General features: G+C 34.7%; 1 long non-coding RNA gene across 1 annotated transcript; it reads right to left on the bottom strand.

Moving 5' to 3' along the window:
* Positions 1-4347: 4347 nt before the first annotated feature.
* Positions 4348-6689, bottom strand: LOC106882803 (uncharacterized). Its single transcript, XR_001411038.3, has 2 exons — positions 5677-6689; positions 4348-4888 (listed from the first exon to the last, which is right to left on the bottom strand). It is a non-coding gene; the product is annotated as an uncharacterized LOC106882803 (long non-coding RNA).
* Positions 6690-21957: the final 15268 nt, after the last annotated feature.

The following is a 21957-nucleotide window of genomic DNA, read 5'->3' as shown; positions in this document are numbered from 1 at the left end:
TGCACTACAAAAGGATGCACGATAACTGGTTAAGTTTACTCACTGGAGACTGTGTGAAAAGTATGGTCTAAGAAGAGCACGGAAATGGTACAAACATGAACTGGAGGGTGTCACTGAGAACAATAAATATATGACCTTCTGGGATTTTCAGTTCAATGTGACTCCCCAGCTGATGCTCGGAAACCAGAAATTGTTTTGGTAGATAAAAGGAAAATGGAAACTAAGATCATAGATATTGCCATACTTGAGGATGCACTTTCTACCTCATTAGTTATTCATGCAGTAACGCTTTTGACATATGATCGCATTCAAAAGTATCATACATGAACATATATAACGATATATATGTATTGCTGTATTTAGGGATGGTCAATCTTTTTTTTTTTTTTGTCAAATAGCACACGGTTTCACATCAGGCATCTTGCAACACAAATTCATAAACACCGACACAAGCACATAATACCTGAATACGGACAATACTCCTACAAGCACAAAAGTCCTGAACACAAACACTATATACACACACGCGCAACACGCATAGACAAAGATAACTTTCACCCACAAACATTCACTATACTCATGCACACTATTTGGTCACAGACACACAAACACACACATACACATGTACACACACCACTTGAAAAAGCACACATCAGCTGCTACACACAAAACACACACACGCACACCCGTTAGAGTCGCCCTCATTCACACACACACATACACACTCACACACACTACTCTCACATACACACACACGCTTGCGCACCTTAGTTCGTTGGCATCACCATTATTATCTTCCTTTCATTCAGCCACTTTTTTTACACAGTCATCTCCCCATATTGGACCGCTGAAATCTACAGTTTTTCTCTCTCCGTTTTTTTTTTCTTTCATTCTCTCTCTATTTTTTCCTCTTATTCCTTTCTGTCGAAGAGCGTAAGCTCGACACGTAAAAGACCAATACACCTGCTTGTTGTTCCTACATTTGTCTTCGTTTTTTTCTGTAAATTTGAAAAGTGAAGTCGAAATATTTTTGGTATACCAAGTCACATACACTCCCATTTATTATTGCAGTCATAAATGTAGTGAGTCATTCAATCGATCTGTTGAGAACCAAAGGTGATTTAGTTCAGCAATCGTGATAAAAAATGTTTACGACAATAATCTTCAAAGCGTTACTTCAACGATCTAATGCTACATACATACCATTTTAATGAAAATCAAGATATATGGGCGGGGTGGGGAACTCAAAAGAAAGTCGTTTTAAATTTTAACTGCCACAAATTGATTAAGGCGCAGGCGGTGCTGTGTGATAAGAAGCTTGTTTCCCAACTACATGGTTTCGGGTTCAGTTCTACTGCACCTTAGGCAAGTGTCAACCTCGGGCTGACCAAAGGCTTGTGAGTGGATTTGGCTGACGAAAATTGAAAGAAGCCCTTCGAATATATATATATATATATATATATATATATATATATATATATATATATATATATATATATATATATATATATATGTATGTATGTATGTATGTGTATGTGTATAAGTTGATGTATATATGTCTTTACGTCCCCGAAATTTAGTGATTCGGCAAAAGACACCGATAAAATAAATACTAGACTTACAAAGAATATATCCTGGGATTGATTTGTTCGACTAAAGGCGGTGCTCCAGCATGGTTGCAATCAAATGACTAATACAAGTAAAAGAATAAAAGAATACACAAGCAGAAATGAGTTCAAAATAAAATAAAATAAAATAAAACGAAAAAATAAACAAATAGTCAATTTGTATTTTATGTTATTAAAAAAAAGACTTTTCAGTGCGCGAGTCATGTATCTACTTGTTTATGAGGAAACATGACAGTTTAAGATACAGCATTTGATTAAAAGTGTTAAAACATCCTGGAGATTGTTTTTATCAGTAAAACTACAAACGCCCCACCACCACCAACAACAACAACAACAGCACAACTACCACCATCACCAGTAACATCGTCAACATCAGCTTCATCATCGGGTCATCGAGGTCATACTGAGACAAGGGTATTTCTCAGGTTAGCAGATAGGCATAGTCGTACAAGGAATTGCCCAAACAAAATTGCAAAACTTTAAAAATTCTGGCGCAAACCATCTATAAGATCATTGAAAAAAAATAATGCATAAAATTATATGCACATTTTGTTGCCGCTTAACATACCGCGTTTAGTTCACTTTGTAAATGAATTACCTAAACAATTATCTACCGTAAGTGGCTTTTAAAGAACTCAAATCATTCACAGAAAATATTTCTCAATATTCTTCAACCTTGCTAAAACTAAGAAATTCCATGAAATTAGACCTTTCTAAGAATGAATACATTGCTTTTTATTGGTTAACTACTGTACCAATAATTTTTTCTGGATTTCTTTTTTTGTATTACTGAATCAATATATTTTCTATCAAAGGTGGCTAGCTAGCAGAATTATTAATACGCCGGGCGAAATGCTTTGTGGTATTTCGTCTGTCTTTATGTACTGAGTTCAAATTCCGCCGAGGTCAACTTTGCTTTTCACCTTTTCGGGGTTGATAAATTAAGTACTAATTGAGTACTAGGATCGATCTAATCGACTGCCCCCCCCTCCCCAGAAAATTTCAGGCCTTGTGCCTATAGTAGAAAAGAATATATTTTCCGTCAATATTTTGTTTTTCATAACACATTGAAAAACTCGTCCAGTTTATTTTCGCGTGTAGTTCTAATTTTATCTAATAGGATGTCTGGAATGTTCATAGCATTTTTTTAGCGCAATAAAGAATAAGAAATTTTAAACACGCTCTCATCTTTATTCATTAAAGTAATTTCCATTGTTTTCTATGAAAGTCTACCCAGCTGTCAATTTAAATATTCCATCAGCATAAAACTCAGTTACTTTTGAGGAAAAGAAGACATCTAAGTGGGTTTTGACACCATCTAAATCATTAAATGATTTTCCTTTTAGAGAGTTCTGCAGAGACAAAAACAAATGATAATCAAGTGACTCAATGTCAGAGGAGATGGTAGATGGGGCAACAGATCCCACCCAAGTCCATGCAACTTTGTGCAGTAGCCAAAGACAGAGCGCTGGTCACAATTTCTTGATCTTTTATTCAAATTTGCTAGCTGACGGCAGTACACACCAAAATTTATGGTCTGATTTTGTGGGAGTAGCTGATAGTAAATAATGCTATTGAAAGCCCACAGACACAAAGCAAGATTTTTTTTTTATGAATATTATGCTTTGGAAGCTGTTTTAGAGGATCATCACGCAAACTCTGGGTCTTTTTCTTACTATATTATCGTAAACAATCCATTTTGCCTCTCAAGCTACCAGTTGTTTCAGGAAAGGCTTATTTTCATTTGATTTCAGAAGCATATCATTGATGGAATACTAGTCCATGTAGTTTTATTCTGACAGTTTGTTCGACACTCAAATATTATAGCGAGAAACACACCCACAGAAACTTACAACTTCTCTGCAAGTTCTCTTGTCGTAATATTCGAGTTTTCTTCAATGGTTATCTTCAAAATATCTTCGTCTAGGGTTGTGGGTTTTCCACAGCGACTGTCACCTTCCAAGCTGAACTCACCGCGTTTAAATTTTGCAGACCATCTTCGAACAGCTGGCCTACAGTATCTTCACCATAAGCTACACAAATGATTTTACACAGCATTTTCTGCAGCATTTTCACCCTTTTCGAAGAAGAAAAGCATTGCGTGGCGAATATGTAACTTTTTCCAATGGCAATTAGAGCTGAAAGGAGTAAAATATATGCTAATTTTTAACGTGAAACTTCGCTGATATACTTCAATACTGCAAGCAGTTCTGAAATACGAATCATACTACGATTAGAATAGTTGCATGAAGAGCTTAAAGACATAAATCCTGAAATCGCTCAGAACTTTCCAGTCCCCCATGTCACAACTACAACTTTGATCTTTATGATCCCCAATGCTGTTCACTGTTCACCAATGCATCAAGCTATTCCTGAAAAAAAAAGGAGACATTAAAATCCCCAAAGTTAACCCGAACACCCTGAATATATGAAACGAAAAGCATTATATGCACATTGAGAACTTTTCCAGTTAATGTTTTGAATTTCTTTATGTATCACTATACATAAAAACACGCATATACATACTCAAATACATATGCATACATATTATTCATACATACATATACATGCATACATACATGAATGTATGTATGTATAATACAATGTTCCACATAAACACTGAACAGTTTACTTAGCAACAAATATAAACTAAACACGGATTTTCGAAACTAAAGGATATATAAATATATGTTAATATAAAATGACACTGAAACACAACTGTTCAAATTAATATTTATTGTTGTTCTTTCCATGGTATTTTTTAGCTTAGCATGTCAAAGAGTGCTTACTTCTCAAACGTATTTATTCCGTCGTTTGCAATAAGTTTCAATTCCGTGTATAGCTTTAACATCAATAAACACAGATTGTAATTATTATCGCTTGGTTCTTATTTGTGAGAAGAGGGCTTATTGGATTAAATTCAAAGTATCTGTACTAACTGAATCGACTCCTGTACCTACTCTAAAACCTTGTAATATTGTGTTAATGCTCCATATATCATACAATGTTATTGTTGGAATTTCTATTCAAAACTAAATGGGTTTGTTACATTTGAATGGTCTTTATATAGTATATCGAGAAGTTTTGACATTTTCTATCACCTATTTGAAACGTTTTGCCAAACTTTTGGGTAACTTTAGCAGAGTCCTCTCTGTTGTAATCATTCAGAACTGGTCTCTGGCATGAAGAGTTCTCTTCCTTTCTTCACACCAGTCTCAGAGGTCTTCAAACAATCTTGGCAGTTGTACTTCTTCAGAAGACTAAACCAAAACAAAAGAAAACTTCAGAAAAAGTTTGTGATGGAGCGAGAAAGATGGGAATTCTGACATTTAGAAACTTTAGAAAATATTAATTTTAGAAAGATTAATAAATATTGATGGATGACTATTAATAGACAATGAAAACGTTCGATGAAAAGGAAGAATATAATCAGGAGGTGGGTTGTCGCTGAAAACAAATCAGTAAGAAAGGCAAAGCAATAAAGTGGGAGACAATTAAAAAGGTAGATAGTTAAAATGATCAAGTAAATGTTCTCATATATGTTCGACCATATGTACGCATATACACATGCACATAAGTGTGAATTTAAACAGCAGAGTTCAAGGTGTTTGGTAAGTGAAAATTGCAATGATGTTTCTGACCCTTGCCCAATCGTTTTAACAAAGGACACATTGAATAATGTAGTTCTAGATATAATAACCTTTGAAACGATGGATGGCCGTGGCTCGAATGACTTTTGATCAATCTGGGCTAACTTGAATCTGAACAACAACAGCTGTAAGTTATTCTTCAACATCTGCTAAAAGTAACGAACAAATTTTGCTCACATCACACAACCGTCTTAAAAATCAAAGAACACTCATTAGATGATTTATTCCAAGATATAGAAACGAAAGATGGAATAGTCATGATTTGAATGTCTTTGAACAGAGGGCTGTTTGATTAAGGCCGATCTGGTGTTAAGCAATAACTATATTGCTATGTGCTGTATATAATCAAAACAGCATGACCGAATCCGGTAAAACCCCTTTGATGTTTGAAATAGTACCTGGGGATTCTTCAAACACATGATCCACTATCTCAATACTTCAGATTTCCCTAAGGACCATTTCGGTCAGTTGTATCGACTTATACCACAGATCTTATGTGAAGCTATTCATCTCTATGCTTGGTACCACGATTAGAAGAATAAGGTGCATTTAGTAGCAATGAACGATTTTCCTTCTAATTCGAAATGATGTATGCCTAGATTTTTCTGGAATGCATTTACAAATTGGTTCCCTAAATTTTCTTGCTCTTTTCTCTTAAATCTTTCTTTGATGCACTGCGTTTTCTCTTCCTTACCTCAACTATTTCCTCGCCCAATCTTCTGTATTGTGTACGGATACATACTTTTACTTGTTTCAGTTTTGGACTGCGATTATGCTGAGACATCACCTTCTGGTTTTAAGTCAGTTTACGTTTATCAAATAGCTATTCACGTTTAGTTTAAAGGGTCGCGACTGAACAAGGTAAACGACTTACTACAAATGCATATTGAACACTTTGGCATTTTATACAAGATGTATGTATGAATGCATGCATGTATAAAGATCCCCTTCGGTCATGAATGACCATAGGATTGCACTTAGAAAGTTCCCACCACCACCACCATGCGAGGTACAAGTCCAAGCAAGATTGTTTATGAAAGACCAACAGTGGCCCATGCATACCTGCCTTCCCTCTCCACGCCACCGATGTTGTCCAAGGGAAAGGCAAAGTCCGATACAGCTTGATACCAGTGACGTCGCAACTCATTTCTAAAACTTAGTGAACTGGAGCAACGTGAAATAAAGTGTCTTGCTCAAGAACACAACTCACAGCCAAGACGAGATTCGAACTTATTCCCTCATGATTGTGAGCCCGCCGCTCTAACCACTGAGCCATGCGCCTTGCTTGAGTCTTTGCTTATAAGAAATAGGTTCTAACATGCTGTTTCAATTAATATCAGTTATCGTGATTCTGAAAGGCGCTTGTTTTCGTGGGATTAATATATGACTGGCTTTATTTATTTATTAACGTTTGTTACTTGGTTACGTCATAATGTGTCGCAAGAAAACTATGTTACTAAAGGAATATGAGAAAGATTTTCAGTAATAAAACATACATACGTATATATATATATATACGTGTGTGTGTGTATGTGTGTGTGTGTTTTTGTGTGTGTACATACATGCATATATACACATATGTATTTATGCATGTATGTATGTATATAGTGTGTGTGTGTGTGTGTGTGTGTGTGTGTGTGTGTGTGTGTGTGTGCGCGTGTTTGTGTGTGTGCGTGTTTGTATGTGTGTGTGTGTGTGTGTGTGTGTATGTATTTTAGAGTGTGTGAGTGCGCACGCGCGCGCGAACACACTCACGTGTGAGGATGTAGGTGCAAAACGACAGGGAGAAAATTGTACTCGAATTACAAAAGTTGAGTGAAATGCTATTTTATTGAAGGTAGAAAGACTTCGCAAAGTGTTACTCAGAGTTAAAATTAACAGATTCGGCCCGAAAATTATTACGCTAAACATGCACTTGTCTGTGGAATACTCAGCCACTTCATACGCTACTTCATGAAGTAGGTAGGAGTAATAGATCGAATTGCTGGACAGTCAAACGTCGAATTTAACATAAGAATCTATCAACATTGTATATGTGTGTGGATGGATAGATAGATAGATAGATAGATAGATAGATAGATAGATAGATAGATAGATGATACACACACACACACACACACACACACACACACACACACACATATATATATATATATATATATATATATATATATATATATATATATATATATATATATATATATATCCAAAGTTTTAAATTTAAAGGAGAGTTTTTACGTTAATATCCATTATTATTGAAATTTATTCCTATGTCAACATTTCTGTATAAGGCTATATTTGACTGTCAAATTTAAGTCAAACATATAAATTGCCTTACGCGTCTTCAGGGAAAAAAATTAAGAACAAAGAAGTTTTAGAACAAAAGGTAAATACCAAAACATCGTCTCTAAGTCCAGTCCATATTCAAATTTGTCCTTAAATAACTCGTTAAATAAATTCCTCCTTGAATAAACGTCCGTTAAGGGGAGACAACCCCTCATAATATAATCAATAATATTAATAATATTATTAATAAGTTAAAAACAATCCTCTATTATAATGGAAATCTATACTATATTATCTCTAGAAGCTTTTGCAAAAACCACAACTGCAATTGGTAAATTATACATTGATATGGCCTGCCTTAAGACCTAATATTATACTATAATGTACTATGAATTATAAACAATCCTCTATTACAATGGAAATCTATACTATATTATCTCTAGAAGCTTTTGCAAAAACCACAACTGCTATTGGTAAATTATACGTTGATATGGCCTGCCTTAAGACCTAATATTATACTATAATGTACTATAATACCCGGTCATATTGCAATTTATTTAAACCAACGAAATGTGTGTCTTGGAAAATGTGTACATCTTAGAGCATTATTTGTTAGTTTATTTATCAACTTACCCTTAGAGAATATGAAATATAATTCTAAATTACATAACGAGCAGTATCTCCTACCCTTGTCGTACGGGAACGACCTCCCGATGACCGACCATTCTAACGAATATTTCTTTTTTTCGTTCTTTCAGTTCCCAAATGAATTTACTAAGACTAGTGCTTGCTATTTTACTTCTATCTCTAAAGGTACTATAATGATTAGATAATCTTTTACAGATTTGTCCCGAAGTACACCCCAGGTATCGGCTAACATCTGTCTGAGTCCTTACCTTACATTGATAAACTACATTTCTAACTCTCGCATTAGGGCCTTCAAACTTCAATCTTCTGGGCTTGACCTCTGTTACTGTAATCAAATTCCGATTATTATTACTATTATTATTATTATTATTATTAATATTATTATTATTATTATTATTATTGTTATTATTATTATTATTATTATTATTATTATTATTATCATTTATATCAGAGTTCATATCGCTATCCACCCCTATTCCTTTTGATTTAAGTATTTTAAAATTATGAGCTGCAATTATTTGGGCTAAGTTCATAGTGTTTGAAAAACCAAATCTAATGGTATATGTATTAATAATTTTACCATAGTGTGAATTCTTTGGGAAATGTCTGCTTATCACCTCTCTAAACTGTGCAATCAAGTTAGATTTAACATTCTTACCAAAAGGGACTATGAACCAAACATTATCATCTTTAGTATTATCACATTCACTAGTAGAATTCTTTAAAAATTTTAAATTACCTATGTTACGTTTATGGGGATTCCTTGGTTTATCTTCCTTATTTCCACTAAGTTTATTCTTATACCTATTATTCTTATCTGTCTTAACGTTATTACTATCAGTTTCAATATAGTAAACCTTCTCTTTGTATCCTTCCCTATTTAATGCCGAATTATAGAATTGAGCTTCATTATCAAAAATCTTATCATTAGCAGATAATCTGGAGAGTCTTAATGAAATATTTTTAACTAAATTATCAATAATTTTTCTAGGATGGCTACTCCACCTATTTATATATTTTAGGTTAGTTAAATGTTTATGATATTGTATATATGTCTCATTTTTAATATCTAGTGTCACATCCAAGAAATTTGCTACAGAAACATCGTCTTCATAAATGATGTTCATCCCCATTCTACGAAAAATCTAGCCAATTTACCCTTAATCCTCTGTAGTTGTTGGTTGGAGCTATTCCTAATATATAGAAGACAGTCATCCCTATATAGACCCCCACTAATCATAGGAAATTTATCATTCAATTCATAAAGAATGAAGGAACCCACCATATCAGCTATTTGTGCTGAATCAGAGCTCCCCATGGGGACATCGAAAGCATCTGGTATATTCTTACGTATCCATACTAACAAAAGATTTTCTAGCAGCTGATATCACTTTAAATTCTTCTCTAGTAAGCCCAGCCTTCTTGTGAAAAAACCACAGTGCCCTATTCAATATGATCGGGTTAATGGATGCATTAAAGTTAGCTATATCAAATTGAATGAATTTAGTATTTTTCTTGTCCTCAATAGAATTAAACCATCTGATGACTTGGTCTGTACTTGACCATAAATTTAACTTCAACTTATCAACTATTGTAGTTATATACTCATTAATAATATTTTTACTTAGTATCCCTATGTCCGATTTTGTTGGGCAGATAAGTCTTAAAGATGGTTGTGTCCAAAAATTCACTTTGTGATCTTTAAGAATGAATCTCGGTTCTTTTGGTATCAAGGGTTCCGTCCTATCTGTTAGGCTGTATTTTTCCATTATCTCTTTGGTTTCCATATTTGCCTTCTTAAGTGTATTTTTATTTGTTACCTTATAACTCTTCTCAATTTCTGCTGTACCCAACGACTTATAGACAGTGTATTCCGTTGAATTAATTAACTTATTTTGTAACTAAAGTGACAAAAAACCACAAAATACAAATGTTTATGACAAACCATGTTATATTGGCAATCGGGTTTACAAATATAAAGTACATTAGGAATTTGAGAATAAACATAAACTTACAGCTGTTTCGGCCTAGCGTTTGGCATGCCCCATTCTATCCGAATAGCGCCTGCCGGAGTAATTAGCTGATGAAATGCTGAAATGGGGGTACATATACGATTCGCTAGGCCTCTTCAGAGATTCACAAAAAATTCCACATAACTATACAGTAAGAGATAAAAACAAAAATGAAATAGAAATAAAAATAAAAATAAAAATAAGGGTACAGCAAGAATAAAATAAATAAATAAATAAATGAAAAATGAAAATATAAAATATTAAAATATTAAAAAAATATTAAAATATAAGACACATAAAAAGCCTACAAACAGTACGTGAGGTTCAGATATATGTATTGGTATATATTGCAAGAGACAGCTAAGTTTCTTTCTCTAACATTTTACATAGCTCAACCTACAAAAGTTAATGTGTGAAAAAATAAATTTTGAAAGAAGCTTCTATAAAACTAGTTTTCAATCATTGAATGGCCAAGGGAGTCCACCAGAATAAAATAATAATCAATGAGGTCCATATATGAAAAATGGTTGGGGAACCCTTCTTTTAAGCTCGATATAAAAACTCACGAGACATACGTGACCACCGGTGGTTATCTTAATTTTCCATATATATATATATATATATATGAGAAGGTTACAATTTTAATATCAAAGATCCCTATGGATCACACAGGTTGTAATCCTTTGAAACATATGTAGGAATAAAGTATGCAATTATAACATGCGTTTTCTCCAATTCTTAAATTCTTTTATATATATATATATATATATATATATATATATATATATATATATATATATATATATATATATATATATATATATATATATATATATATATATATATATATATATATATATATATATATATATATATATATATATATATATATATATATATATATATATATATATATATATATATATATATATATATATATATATATATATATATATATATATATATATATATATATATATATATATATATATATATATATATATATATATATATATATATATATATATATATATATATATATATATATATATATATATATATATATATATATATATATATATATATATATATATATATATATATATATATATATATATATATATATATATATATATATATATATATATATATATATATATATATATATATATATATATATAAGTGGAGGCGCAATGGCCCAGTGGTTAGGGCAGTGAACTCGCGGTCAGAGGATCGCGGTTTCGATTCCCCGACCGGGCTTTATGAGTGTTTATTGAGCGAAAACATCTAAGCTCCACGAGACTCCGGCAGGGGGGGGTGGCGACCCCTGTTGTACTCTTTCGCCCCAACTTTCTCTCACACTTTCTTCCTGCTTCTTGAGTAACGCTGCGATGGACTGGCGTCCCATTCAGCTGGGAGAAAACATACACCATAGAAACCGGGAAACCGGGCCCATGAGCCTGGCTATGCTTTGAAAGGGCGAAAAGATATATATATATATATAAATATATATATAACGTTACTGTTATTTAGCCCCAAGAAACACTATTTCTGGTTGGCTACGCTACACAAGCGTTCTAAGGGCATAGAATCCTTGTGTTGTGTAGCCAACTAGAGACAGTGTTTCTTGGGGCTAAATAACAGTAACGTTCCTCCCTTTCCTGGGACTGCTTCATTAAATTGGCAACAAGCCGTCACTTTATCGTGCTGTTACTGCATAACTCTCTCTCTGAAAGATTTTAAAATGTGATATTTCTAATAATATATATATTGTTGTAGAAGGATTCTGACCACCACTATGTGACTAAATATGGACTGAGACATTGTTATTAGATAGAAAACTGTCGAGTTATCAGCATTTCGGGTTGATAAACAGTTCACTGTGAGCCGTGATTGAGAGCATTTAGTTTCGTGTAATAGTAATAGTAGTGCGTCGTGTAAATACTTAAAAGAAACTTCGAAAATTACCCGTGGTGTTTCAGTAAAAAAATTATATTTAAGGGCGAATTGATAAGTGACATTATATTTCGTGAAAATACCTTAAAAACCAAAATTCTTTTGTGCTGAATGATACAACAAATTTATTCGAAACTGACTGGATGGAATTATTTAACTTATGAGACCTCTTCATAAATCTTTTCTGTAAAAATGTGAATGGCTCTTCATCTAGTACAAAGAAGTCGTCAGACGAATCGAAAATTTTTTTTAATATTTTTCCTGAGATTCTGTCTGATAAATTAAGTCTGTGCACCAAAACGAGGGTGTGGTTTCAGATAAAAGAAACGCCATACCGGCATTTAAACAAAAACGAACGGTACCCTTCGCAGCGTTGGAACAGATAAACTTAGAGAGACTAGAAAAAATTGGAGTTATCCAGAAAGTGGAATATAGTCAACGGGCATCACCAACGGTGTACATTAAAAATAAGAATAATAAGATCAGAGTGTGTGCTGATTTCCGCTGGTTTAAACGTATGTCTTAAAACGTGCACTATCCACTACCTACTCCGGAAGATATTTTGGCGAAATCAAACGGTAGCAAGATATTTTCTAAATAAGATCTCTCTGATGCATACCTAAAAATTAGTGTAGACGATGAATGCTCTAAACACCTAACAATTAGCACAAATAAAGAACTGTATAAATACAACATTTGGCTTAAAAGTCGCACCTTCGATTTTTCAACAGATTATGAATACAATGTTAGCGGACTGTGAATTCGCAATTCTATATCTGGCTGATATACTCATTAAAAACGAATCCAGTGATCAACTCGTAGGGCACGTAAAATATGTATTCGAAAAAGTTAGGGATTACGGCTTTACTTTGAGTGAAGAAAAGTGTGAAATTTTCTTACCGAAAATAAGATATTTAGGACAAATCATTGACAGAAATGGACGTCGACCAGATCCGTAGAGAGTAGATGCAATTAAAAATATTCCCACTCCGACAAATATAGCTATCTTTGCCCAAATTATATTCTAAATATGCATAAGTTGAGGGTTCCACTGAATAACCAGCTGGAAAAAGATATGAAGTGAAATTGGTCGGAAAATTGTCAAAAGTCGTTTGACGAAATAAAACAAAATAATTAATAATATCCGATTTGTCGTTAGCACACTTCTATCTTGCAGCGGAGATTGTTGTAGCTTCAGACACTTCTGAGTACGGTAGAGGAGCAGTAATGCTACATGAATATACAGATGGTAACATAAAGGCTATGGTTCATGCCCCACATTCTTTGATATCAGCAGAGAAAATTAAAGCTAAATCGAAAAAGAAACTCTAGCGATTATATTTGCTGTGGAAAAATTTCAGATTTTTACACTGTAGAAATTTTCGTCTGCAGACTGATCATCGTCTGTTATTATCAATATTTGGGTCAAAGAAAGGAATCCCTACCCATGCTGCTAATAAGTTGCAACGCTGGGGTATGATATTTTTTAACTATATTTTCATGATAGAGTATATACCATCCAAGAAATCAGATCACACTGATTGTTTATCAAGACTGATTTCAAAAAGTGCTGAACCATTTGAAGGGATAGTGTTTGTTGCTTTGCGAGCGGAAAATGAAATAAAAAAATGTTTTGTGTAACGTCATATGTGAACTGCCAGTTACTTTACAAGACATGAAATTAAAATCGGAAAACAATAAATTCATTTTTAAAAAGAGTGAAATACTGAAGGTTAAAAGAGATCAAAATATGCGTAACACAAACGTAAACCATTTCTGAACATGTGACAATGTACGCACACTACAAAAGCGATTATCAAAGGAATTTCATATTGGTCACCAAGGGATTTTGAGAATGAAATCGTTAATGAGAAGTTATGTATATTGGCCAACAGTGGACCATGACATTGAAGAATCAGTGGAAGCATGCAAAGGATGTGCCTTAGTTGCGAAAACGCCTACCACTAAGTGACAACAGTGGCCAAAATCATATGTTCCAAGGGCCAGGCTGCATGTTAATTACGCAGGTCCACTTAAGGGTTCATATTATCTTGGGATAGAGAGTTTTTCAAAGTGGACGGAAATGCATAAATGTAAAAAGCCGATATCTGTGGTTACAATAAGTTTTTTTACACGAATTGTTCGCCAGGTATGGTATTCCTGATATCATTGTGTCTGATAATGGAACTCGGTTTACGTCAGACGAGTTCAGACGAGTTCGAAAATTCCTAGGTCAAATGGACAAGCGGAGCATTTTGTTGACACATTCAAGAGGGCGGTGAAAAAAGGCGAACAATAAGGTGATGGACGATTTTGTATTTCAACAATTTCTAAGGGTGTACCGAGTAACACCTAATCCGAATACACCGTCAGGAATGTCACACGCAGAATTGATGCTTGCTAGAAAGGTCAGATCCGTCTTTGATAAGCTGATATCGAGTGGAAATTTATTAAAAAAAAAGGCAAATAAAATTACTTCAAAAATTTTAAAATTTAGTGACAAAGTTTTTTTTTTTTACCTATAGATATGGTAAGGAAAGCTGGGAGGACGGTGTAATTATTAAAAAAATTGGAAGAATGTTATTTCTGGTAAAAGAAAACATGTCGAACATATAAGACATTAACCAAATTTTAAAAAAAGATTCACGGAAAAAACAGTCAAGAGAAATTAAATCTCCAAGGAAGTATTGTAGGACATGTTTGAGGTACGAACACGCAAAAAATTTGAAGCTATACGTTCTAGCACCAGAAACCGGAAAAGAACGGAAACACTGAAATTGAACCCTAAGCAGAAGAGATATTAAAACTCTGAGCGAAGTTCAATTCTCAAAAGGGGACAAGTAAGGGGGGGATAATTCTAAAAAGGGGAGATGTTGTGGAATCCGACCACCCTCGTTTGACTAAACGTGGACTGAGATATTGCTATTAAATAGACAACTGTCGAGTCGTCAGCAGTTCGGATTGGTAAAGAGTTCACTGTGAGCCGTCATTGAGAACGTTGAGTCACGTGTGATAGTAATAGTACTGCGTCGTGTAAATACTTCCTTTCCTCCCTGCTTCGTTATTTATATATCCATTACAAGGATGTAAAATATATATATATATATATATATTTCATGTGCTTACTCCGGTATATATATATATATATATATATATATATATATATATATATATATATATATATATATATATATATATATATATATATATATATATATATATATATATATATATATATATATATATATATATATATATATATATATATATATATATATATATATATATATATATAGGTGCAGCGTGGCTATGTGGTAAGAATTTACTTCCCACCCACATGGTCCCGGGTTCAGCCCTACTGCTTGGAACCTTGAGCAAGTGTCTCCCACTATAGCCTGCGGCAGACTAAAGTGACTTTGGTAGAGGAAATCTGAAAAAAGCCCGTAATATATATATATATATATATATATATATATATATATATATATATATATATATATATATATATATATATATATATATATATATATATATATATATATATATATATATATATATATATATATATATATATATATATATATATATATATATATATATATATATATATATATATATATATATATATATATATATATATATATATATATATATATATATTAGGAGTGGCTGTGTGGTAAGTAGCTTGCTTACCAACCACGTGGTTCCGGGTTCAGTCCCACTGCGTGGCACCTTGGGCAAGTGTCTTCTACTATAGCCTCGGGCCGACCAAAGCCTTGTGAGTGGATTTGGTAGACGGAAACTGAAAGAAGCCCGTCGTATACATGTATATATATATGTGTGTGTGTGTGTATATATATATATATATATATATATATATATATATATATATATATATATATATATGTATATATATATATTTATATATATATATAAATGTATGTGTGTATATGTTTGTGAGTCTGTGTGTCCCCCCAACATTGCTTGACAACCGATGGTGGTGTGTTTACGTCCCCGTAACTTAGCGGTTCGGCAAAAGAGACCGATAGAATAAGTACTAGGCTTGCAAAGAATAAGTCCTGGGGTCGATTTGCTCGACTAAAGGCGGTGCTCCAGCATGGCCACAGTCAAATGACTGAAACAAGTAAAAGAGTAAAAGAGTAAAGAGTATATATATATGTGTGTGTGTGTGTGTGTGTGTGTGTGTGTGTGTGTGTATGTATATATATATATATATATAAATAGTAAATGAGTATATGCATATATACGTACAGGTATGTGCATACCGACATCCACTTGTATGTATAGGTGCATATCTGGGTACAGGACATTGCAAACAAACGTAGACGAGAACACACGAGCCACATAGAGAACATCTCCTTCATCAGCCACCCACGTTTTAACACCGGCGTTTCGACGAGCTTGGGCAGGACGCATCGCTAAAACGGTTCGATATATATATACGCACATGTGTTTGCAGGGAGGGGTCGTGTGTGTGTTTCTTTGTATCCATGTTTGTCCTCCACTACCGCTTAACAACCGGTGTTGGTCTGTATATGTCTCCGTAACTTAGCACCTCGGCCAAAGAGACCGATGGGCTAAGTACCAGATTTATAAGCGAAAAAGTCGATTCGTTCGACTAAAATTTTTCAAGGCGGTGTCACAGCATGACAGCTGTCTAATTGCTGAGGCAAGTAAAAAAAAATTAAATATATATACAGATTTGTTATATTTTGTATCCGACTACGCCTAATGTAAACAACAATGCGATAGAAGATGGAAAAAGTAGATAATGGGTGTATATGACATATTTCAGGATCTTCTGCTCCTTCATCAGTAGCATCCAACCCATTAACTATCTACGAACTTATTGTTTAAATAGCCACTAAATATAACAGAGTAGTGCTGTTGGATATACTAATCCTACATATTAAACACATTTCTAGCAACCAGTACGTGCATATAAATGACTTGTAGGTGTCGCTACATTTAGATGAATTGGATGGACGGATGGATGAATCGGTCGAGCGAGCAGAGAGGTATTGGAATTTGTTATCTTTCTATTAAATGGTCGATTACTTTGTTCTGCATATATAACTTTTTATTCATATTTCTGGTAGAAATATTTCTTTTCAACTTTTCTTTACCTTCCTTCTTTTTACTAGTTTCTTTTCTTTTTTTTCTCCACTCTTTAAGCGTATATTTATCGGATGTTTGTGTCACTAGGGATTACAGCGATTATCTTTACAAGTACTGTGGTACTGCACATTGACAAGTCGTAACACGAAACACTTGAAACTAGTTTTGACGGCACCAATGCTGGATACTTAACAACGAGAATATATGCATGTATTTGTAAGCATATATATAAACACATACACAACACGCACACACACACATACACATATATGCACACATACATACACATACACAATCAAGCACACGCATGTGTGTACATGTGTGTATGTATGTGTGTGTATTTGTGTATACATATATATATATATATATATATATATATATATATATATATATATATATACATACCCATGTCCATATATATATATACGTACATACATACTCTCATTCGAGAGTATGTGCATACATACATACCATATATTATAGTCACACATACACACAGATATATATATATATATGCATAGAATAAATTTGTGTGTGTGTGTGTGTGTGTGTGGTTAGAGTATTCGACTCACAGTCGTAAGTTTGTGAGTTCGATTCATGCCAATGTGTTGTGTCCTTTCGCAAGATACTTTATTTCACGGTGTTCCAGTCCACTTAGCTGGCAAAAACCTGTTGTAACTGTATTTCAAAGGGCCGGCCTAGTTACATTGTGTGTCACGCTGAATTTTCTTAAGAAGGGTACGTGTGTCTGTAGAGTGCTCATCTCTTTGCACGTTAAACATGACGAGGTGTTATTCCGTTCATCGGATTAAGTGGAATCATCGTCATCGTAACCAACGGAGTACCGGTTCATATATATATATATATATATATATATATATATATATATATATATATAAGGTTGAGGAGGGTATTAGATTTAACCAAACCCAAAAGGATACAGGTAATACCGAGTAAGTGCTGAATACCGACTAGTTTTGCCCCAGTCGTTGTATGAACAGGATTGGGGATTATAAGTCGTGTATTAGCGTGTGTATATGTAAATATATAAAAGGATAAAGAGAGCAATGGTAAGGTTGGAAATATATTTTATGGATAGAGTCTTACAGCTGTTTCTGGGAAGATCCAGTACTTCCCTTCATCGGAGACAGAAATAGTAAAGGCTACTTGGTTACTTTAAATTCTACCGTCTATAAATAGGTTTCGCTATCTTTTAAATATGATACTACCAACTACCTATCCCAATCCTCTCTCCCTTTATTACTGTTCTTGGTTTGTCACCCATACCCCCACCACCTTTATACTACCTCTGCGCATTCCTTCCTCCTCACTAAACCATTTAACCTCATCCCCCCTCCCTCATTCCCTCACTATACGCATCCTCTCTATCCAGTCAGATCAACTGACCATAAAAATATACCACTACCATTCTACACCTGAATCTTTCCTCTATCCCCTTCCCACTCTGTCTTCAAGACCTGTCTTCAAGACCTGTCTTCAAGACCTGTCTTCAAGACCTGTCTTCAAGACCTGACCTACTTACCCTAGACACTCTTCTCACTTGACCTGGCCATCCTTCAAGTGATCACAAGCAAAATACCTCGGACACAATATGGCATATATTCACCTCTGCTATCTCAGCCTTTGCTGCAGCAACTATTTCCGGATTATACCCACAAGGATTACTTTACACGGATACTTACAACTGGAATGAAACTACACTCCAAGTACTGTTCTCTCTTTCTTTCTTTTTTCAGCACATCACACTCACTATCACTTCATACTAAAACTCTCCGCCTATGGATAGAATAATCGATTCCTTTACTATTTCTGTCTCCGATGAAGGGAAGTACTGGATCTTCCCAGAAACAGCTGTAAGACTATCCATAAAATATATTTCCAACTTTACCATTGCTCTCTTTATCCTTTTATGTGTTCGTTCCGTTGTCTGTAGTTTATTGTTCTAACGTCCTGTACCCTGATTTGCATGTATATACACATGTAGATGTAAGTATGTACATATATGTGTGTATACATGTATATATATTCTTTGTATTATTACATTATTGAACGCACACGTCCTATTTTACAAGTAAGTCTACTATTATTCTGACGTGATTATCTTTCTATCTATCTATCTATCTATCTGTCTATCTATCTATCTATCTTTCTATCTATTTATCTATCTGTCTTCCTCCATCTTTCTATCTATACCTCTGTCCTGGCCTCTACTTCACTGCTATACCCTTCTGTCCCTTCCTCCTTGTTCCACTTCCTCCCTCCACCATCCTCTCTATCTATTTATCTATCTGTCTTCCTCTATCTTCCTATCTACCCTTCTGTCCTGGCCTCTACTTCACTGCTTCTGTCCCTTCCTCCTTGTTCCATTTCCTCCCTCCACCATCCTCTCTGCTCTCGTGTGACCTGTGGTCAGCTTTCTTTTCACTCCAGCCGCTGTGAAGGCAAGACGAACTACTAGCGTTCTACCTCAGATTTGCGTTTGGCCGTACGGCTTTTGAATGTTGTTTTCACTGTCCATTTTTTCCTGTCTTGGTTTGTGTTTGCCACCTTGGAATCCTCTGTGTAGTTGGTTGATCCACTACTCAGGAAGAGACTATTCTAGAGTACGTCCTGTCTGGTCTTCGAAACGTCTAGATAGAATAGAGACAGCTGATGAAGGGATATTCCAAGGGGCTTTCCGTTTTCCTATGTGTTCGTTCCGTTGTCTGTAGTTTATTGTTCTAACGTCCTGTACCCTGATATGCATGTATATACACATGTAGATGTAAGTATGTACATATATGTGTGTATACATGTATATATATTCTTTGTATTATTACATTATTGAACGCACACGTCCTATTTTACAAGTTAGTCTACTATTATTCTGACGTGACTATCTTTCTATCTATCTATCTATCTATCTGTCTATCTATCTATCTATCTTTCTATCTATTTATCTATCTGTCTTCCTCCATCTTTCTATCTATACCTCTGTCCTGGCCTCTACTTCACTGCTATACCCTTCTGTCCCTTCCTCCTTGTTCCACTTCCTCCCTCCACCATCCTCTCTATCTATTTATCTATCTGTCTTCCTCTATCTTCCTATCTACCCTTCTGTCCTGGCCTCTACTTCACTGCTTCTGTCCCTTCCTCCTTGTTCCATTTCCTCCCTCCACCATCCTCTCTGCTCTCGTGTGACCTGTGGTCAGCTTTCTTTTCACTCCAGCCGCTGTGAAGGCAAGACGAACTACTAGCGTTCTACCTCAGATTTGCGTTTGGCCGTACGGCTTTTGAATGTTGTTTTCACTGTCCATTTTTTCCTGTCTTGGTTTGTGTTTGCCACCTTGGAATCCTCTGTGTAGTTGGTTGATCCACTACTCAGGAAGAGACTATTCTAGAGTACGTCCTGTCTGGTCTTCGAAACGTCTAGATAGAATAGAGACAGCTGATGAAGGGATATTCCAAGGGGCTTTCCGTTTTCCTATGTGTTCGTTCCGTTGTCTGTAGTTTATTGTTCTAACGTCCTGTACCCTGATATGCATGTATATACACATGTAGATGTAAGTATGTACATATATGTGTGTATACATGTATATATATTCTTTGTATTATATATATATATATATATATATATATATACACACACATGCATATATGGGTACAGGACATCATCGCTGAATACCGAGCAGTTCAAACTCCAACTCTTCTACTGGTGCTATATGCAGGCGCAGTCGTCTGCAGGCGAAGTAGTCTGCAGGCGCAGGCGTGAAGTAAAGTGTCTTGCTCAAGAACATAACACACAGTCCGGTCCGGGATTCGAACTCATTACCTCATGATTGCGAACGCCACGTTCTAACGGCTCAAACTTGCTTAAGCCTTTGCTTCTAGGAAATAGGTCTTAACATGCCGTTTCAATTAATATTAGTTATCGTGATTCAGAAATCCGCTTGTTTTTGTGGGATTAACGTATGACTGGCTCTATTCGTTTATTAACGTTTCTTGGCTTGGTTACGTCATGTACCATAAGAAAGCTATAATACTAAAGAGTAAGACTTTCAGTAATACACATACATGCATATAAATACGTGTATGTGTCTCTCTGTGTGCGCGCGTGTGTGTGTGTGTGTGTGTGCGTGTGTGTACATAGAAGCGTACGCACACACACATATATATATATATATATATATGTGCATATATGTGTGTCGGTATATATTTGTGTGTCAGTGCACACGCGCAAGCGAGCGAGCGCGCGCACACACACATACACACACACACACACAACCGTGTGAATACTTAAGTGCAAAACAAGGTGGAGAAAATTGTACTCGAATACCAAAAGTTGAGTGAAATGGTATTTTATTTAAACTGAAAACAGCGGCCCGGGAACGAAGTTTCCTTAGGGTTGTAATTTTCTAAAATGTTCTTGAATTAAGGGGATTGCGAAAGAGTTGAGATAGGGGAGTTAGGACAACTACCTTTTCCTTTTTTTTTTTTTTTTTTTTTTTGCAGAGTTAACGCATGATGGCAGCTCCAACTGGATTTTGGTAAAATTGAAGCACGGGTGGTCATGAAGTTTCTCTTTTTGCAAGGCAAAGGAACGACAGAAATCTTTAGCGAGATGAAGGAAGTATTGAA

This window comes from Octopus bimaculoides, chromosome 7, assembly GCF_046866305.1.
Source record: "Octopus bimaculoides isolate indiv1 chromosome 7, ASM4686630v1, whole genome shotgun sequence".
In the NCBI taxonomy this organism is placed as follows: domain Eukaryota; kingdom Metazoa; phylum Mollusca; class Cephalopoda; order Octopoda; family Octopodidae; genus Octopus; species Octopus bimaculoides.
This window is presented reverse-complemented; position numbering and strand designations above follow the sequence as displayed.